This window comes from Sciurus vulgaris (genome assembly GCF_902686455.1).
Source record: "Sciurus vulgaris genome assembly, chromosome: 13".
Lineage (NCBI taxonomy): Eukaryota > Metazoa > Chordata > Mammalia > Rodentia > Sciuridae > Sciurus > Sciurus vulgaris.
The window spans coordinates 20,165,766-20,171,625 of NC_136474.1; the positions used below are offsets into that span (position 1 = coordinate 20,165,766).

The 5,860-nt window shown below is 41.4% G+C and overlaps 1 pseudogene across 1 annotated transcript; it reads right to left on the minus strand.

Annotated features, from left to right (window-relative positions):
* Positions 1-1,660: 1,660 nt before the first annotated feature.
* On the minus strand, positions 1,661-3,727 carry LOC306643306 (electron transfer flavoprotein-ubiquinone oxidoreductase, mitochondrial-like; annotated as a pseudogene). The gene has a single exon. The product of its transcript is annotated as an electron transfer flavoprotein-ubiquinone oxidoreductase, mitochondrial-like (transcript).
* Between the last annotated feature and the right edge of the window lie 2,133 nt (positions 3,728-5,860).

Here is a 5,860-nt window from a genome sequence, read left to right on the forward strand (position 1 = left end):
GGGACCCACAGTTCAGCCGGGAACAGTGCCTAAGCATTTCTCCAAGGAGAGTTCTCACCCCTGCCCTTCCAACACTGTGCTCTGCTGGAGAGGACTCCTTGGGAAGCATCAGAGTGGCTCATAGTTGCACATGTTTACTAGATGCCAGGCACTACTCCACATGTGTCACCTGCAATAGGTCCTGTAACACCACCAGCAGAGTAGGCACTTTGATTTTTTCCATTCCACAGATGATGGCACTGAGGCAGAGAGGTTTTCACTATTATGTTTGATAAGACGAATGCAAATGGTCAGCCTCCAAGATCTTTTCCCGACCCCTCAGCCCTCTGCTCAGTGTCCAGGTATGGATCCAGGTGGAGGAAGGACATCCAAAGGAAATTGTGTGTGTGTGTGTGTGTGTGTGTTTGTGTGTTGGTGATGGAGACAGAGACAGAGGAGAGTGACTACGAGAGAAATTCAGAATAGAAGCAGGAGGGACTGGAAAGTTCTAGAAGCTTTGTCATGCTTTGTAGGGTATTTTGCTGTACTGTAGTTTATTTGCAAAAATCTTCCTGTGGTATGTCTTCACAGGGTTTCTGTAAGCTCACACGTTGCTTTGAAACTTTTCTCACAGGTTTGTTGTCTCTTAGGAAGTTTCCCCCGGAGGGCGAGAGAAACTTGCATATAACAGAAAGTGTTGCTCATCATTTCAGGCAATGCATGTCTCCAGGGTCACATTTCAAACTCTCCATGTTACTATTATCATTCTACAAACAAAAGGAGAATTAAAAGAAAGGAAAACAGAGTCTGTCTGGGAGAAGGAATGCTTGCAGCTGGGAAGCAGACACACACCATTTCCCACCACCATGCACCATTCACTCTGCACCTTATAAACCACCCTTAATGGGCATCTGGGAACACTTTGCAGATAATCACACATGCTTCCATATGAGAAAAAATAATCTGTGTGTTCTTGGGATCCACCAGAGAGTCAATTAGTATAAAGGAGATACAAATCTGAACACAAGCCTACATGCATTTTCTTGATGTAGATTTATAGCTTTAAAAAACATTCTTTTATTCCCCAATAATACATGGGCCATTTAAACAAAAATCATTTCATCTTTGTAATTTTTCAAACAAAATGATGAACAGAAGCATCACTAATATGTCCAGTTTGATGCAGACATTTTTCATTCTCCAGATTATTCTTGTGCTTAAACCCTATAACTTCTTCCTCCATGCTTCCAAATGCTCACTTAAATTTCTACCCTTTATTGGTTGGAGCACAGACCCTCGAGGTAGATGATACTAGTTCTGAGCTGAGACTCTGCAACTTAATGGCTGTTGCGAGCCAGCAGATTGCACCCTGAGCCTCTGTTTAATCATATTTAACAGGAAGAGTAGCGTGATTGCCCACAAGTGATATGTGTGTATGAAGCAAGAAACCACACAGCACTGGCAAGGGTGTGTTCTCATGTGAGCACTCAGAAAGTTTCAGAGCATCGTCATCTAGTGGTTAACTGGGAATATGGTCTCTGAACTACCTGCTCCCTTCCTCTTCTTGTCCCCAAATCTTCAGGACAAAAGAATGTTTCCCAAGTCTTCTTTTTTCTCTTTTGCTATATCATTTACAATTTTATTGTTTAAGAAAGAAATATTTCATAATTTTATGGGACAATTTTTCATAGAGTATAAAACATCTATTTCACCAGTGGTTAGTTTGTGAAGGTTACTTGTTAACCTCTATATATTTTAATGTTATTTTGCCATACATTTACACTTTAAAGAATCTGGTTATCAAATGTGCCTGAAATGAAATAAATTGCAGTTTACATTGCATTATAAGCTGGTCCTCCTCCACTTTCAGGCACCACCCAGTTAATATTCTGACTTGGATCTTTAATATCACATGTTTTACAGTGCACACAGTTCTGAGCATTTATCTGTAACTGAAATCCATCACCTGTTACAAAGGTACAAATTCATGAACTCCTGCAGGGTAGAATTGTTGCTCACGCCCATCATATATTGATAGATTTATATTTACAGGTATGCTGTCATCTTTAAGTTTAAATGTGCTGGCTGGTCATGTTCATGATTAGTACCACTCAAAGCCATAGATGACAAGAGGTCAAAACTGATCTGTCCATCAGGTTTTGGATACTCAATATGTGTGCAATCCTTGGCTGGCTTGAGCTGATCAGTCAGAACCTTTATGTTTTAGAGTCCATTGTTCCATTCCTCTCAAAATCCAGTAAAATATTCCTGTGTAAATCATCCCTCCACATAAACCCAATGCTCCATGGCAGGAAGGTCTAATATTTCTAATAACATATAGCTCTTTCCACACCCAAGATTTCTTTATATTGTCCTCATACTCAGTTACATGGAGTCCTATTGTCTTTGATTGAAGATTTTCACTAGTAAGTTGATTAAAAATTGATTATGCTGGCAAACTTCCACTTTTCATTGCTGTATGGGTCCCTTTGATCTTGGGAACATTCAAGAAGCCAGGGCTACAACCAATTAGTAAACCACCAGGGAAGGTGAGTTTTGGTATAGACTGAAAGCCACCCTCATTGAGAGCTCTGGCTCCATAGGCAATTCTTTTTCCATCTTCCAATATTGGCTGAATGCTGGGATGGTGTTTCCACCTTTGGAATTCTCTGAATGGACTCAGGTATGGATTTTGATGGTCCAGACCAACCACAAAACCTAGAGCTACTAGGGGTTCACCTTCATTTAAATGATAGAGGAAAGAAACTCCGTAAGTATGCCTGTCCAAGGGCCAACCAACAGTGTGATCCACTCACCTAGGTTTCCACTTCTTTTCATCAATAATCCATAACTCCTTCAGTCCAATCACATAGGTTTGGGGATCACAATTGGCCCACAAATCAAACTTCTTGTATAGTTGCTTGGCTAGGTGTCCATGCCAACCCTCTGCAAATACTGACTGGCATGCAGTTCGAGTCCCCACTCAAAAGTTGTCTTTGGTGCGCCGTACTTCTGTATTCCCACATCATTAGTGGCAATTCCTTTTACGATACCATCCTCATGAAAAAGGACCTTAGCAGCAGCATACCCTGGATACACTTCAACACCAAGGGCCTTGCTTGTTCTCTCATCCAACTCACTAAATGTCCCAAGCATACAATGTAATTGCCATGATTGTTCATTGGAAGACCTGGAAGAATTGGCACAGGAATTCTGTATTTCACTGTTAAAATCCCAAATCTGTCTTCTGTTACAGGAGTGTTAGTGGAGCCCTCCTCTCCTTCCAGTCTGGGAAGAGTTCTTTAAAAGCAGATGGATCAAGCAAGCCCCTGAGAGGGTATGACCACTATGACCACCTATCTGAGGAGCTTTCCCCATTAGACACCCACGAATGTCCTTTTCATGTTCAGCATCCAACTGTTTTAGACGAATAGCTGCAGAAAGTCCTGCGGGGCCAACACCAACTATTACCACACCTGCTTCTTCTGCAAATCTTTCCATGTTCACGCCTTCCCATCACTTGTCCTTATCCCGGGGATAAATAGTATAGTGAGTAGTAATTTGAGGTACAACAGAAGTTGAAGACCATCTTGTAGCACACAGAGGTAGATAATTTTTATTAATTTTTGAGGCATGTAAGCAATGATAGGCCGGACAGGACATCATGGCTAGCGACACCAACATGTTCAAACAATCAGGACTTTCTCTGTGGAACACCACGGAAGATCTTGTCCGAGGCTCGCGGAGCGCGCGGGACCTCTATGCCACAGGGGGCGCCATCATTGTCAGGATACACCTACAGCCCAGCTAGTTTGCCTCTCTGTTCCACCAACCGCCCTTGCTTCGCGGCATCCCCGCCTCCCTCCAGCTCTCCGCAGGCACCACGCATGACGCGATAGCAAGAACAGGTTTCCGGGTCAAGTAGCAAAAGAGAAAGAGACTTCAAGTCCTAGGCGCCCTGCGGCTTGAGGTTGAGGATTAAGTCTGGACTTCCTTCTGAGCCCTGCACCAGTAGGCCTCGGGACTAGCTGTTCCCCAAGTCTTTGCATCCAAGCCTCTAAGCACTTTCTGGAGCAAATACGACAGTTCAAATAATAATAATAATAACAATAATAATTAATAATAATAATAATAATAATAGTTCCTTTGTTGGCCCCTTTCTTCTTTGAAAGTTTTTATCCCACTTTTTCCTCATTGTACTCTTATAAAATGGTAGTGTTGGGGATTTGTTATACTTCTTTGGGACCGAGTCAAATAATTCCCAAGTATACCTAATACTACTTTTAACAGTTTATGATGTTTAATACTTACTAAAATTCAAACCTTATTAGTTTTCCCAAAACCACATTTAAATGACAACTCTCCCTATTTACCAGGACACAAAGGAGGGACTTACCAATACTCAGATCTTGGAAGCACTGAGGCTTCATCAAAAGCAGACACAAGAATATGTAGGCACTAAAGGAGCTTCAATTATATTCCTCCTGGACCAAAACTGTGTCTTCTATTTAAATCAAGTATAAAAATAAATACATGAACAAATGCAGCTTGGTTTAGGTTTTATTGAAGTGCCATTTGACCATGCACCTCAGTATTTTCTGACAGCAGCCTTGGGACTGTGTAATACGATGGCCCTGGTGAAATGATTTTTTAATATTTATTTGACCCCTTGGCAGATTGCTCCTTTTATCTTCCTTACCTTTTTGTTCTCTAACATTATTAGATATTCTTAGAGTGTCTGATACCCATTGTCACTTTTTGAACTCAAATATTTTTCTTTATTTTTTCTTCTTCTTTGTATGAAGAAGAAACTGGTATGAAACTGGTTAAATTTATTTTTCTACTCTCTCTGTCCCTCCCTATATTTAATATATAATATTTATTTAATTTTATGCATTTCTTTGTATATTTTTCTATTGAATTGAAGTTCAAGACTTTCTTCAGACATGGACTTCTCAGTATTTATTTCATGATACTATATAAATTCTCTAATCATCATATTCATTCTTCTCCTTAGTTCGTGGAATTTTTCTTCTATTATTTTTTGAATATTGTTTCTGCTTCATTGGTTCTGGTGTGTTTATCAGGAATACAAAGGAGAACTCACAAGTTAGAAGCCAGGATTGGTGCTGATGCTTGCTAAGCAGGGGAGAGCTGTCCTGGCAGAATAGTCTTTAGAAACCAAAGAAAAGTTGGGCTTTTTATAGGTTTGGTGGGGGTGTTAAGGATTAGAGGAGTTTAAGAAGAGGAAGTATCCCGGGATTGATTAGTGTGTCAGCTGTGGAAGTGAGCTGTTAGAGAGTGTGGCTATTGCTGATGGGCTGTCTCAGAACCACAGAATTCCCACTGAATGGCTGACTTTCAAAAGTGCATCTACAGAAGAGAGTTGGCTCAAGTTATTGATTTACCCACAGACTCTTCACTGACACCTCCAGGTTGTCAAGTCCCCTTTTTATTTATTAGTTTTATTTTGGGTGACACTGGGGAGCAAACTCAGGGCCCACATGCTCTGGACTCGTGCTGTACCACTGATCAAAACCCCACATGGTGTCTCATTTTACTATGGTGCTACCCCATGAGCTCCCTCTGACTGGCAGTGCAGACTAGGGGGGACCACGTGTATGCTCTGCCTCCCCATGTGCTTACTCACCTGCAGATGCAGCATTGCAATCCCTCAGCATGGTTCCTTCTCCCTGCCTGGGAAGCCCTTGGCTGGATTCCAGCTCATAGAAAACAGGGCTTGTAAAATCTCACAATTTATTAGACTACTATGGTCCAGTAAAGTCTTATTCTCCTAGTGGGTGGCATGCTGAGCATGTTGGAGAGCTGAAACAAGGAATATCTAGGGGTGAGCTTTTAGACCCTACTCAGAGACACTCTG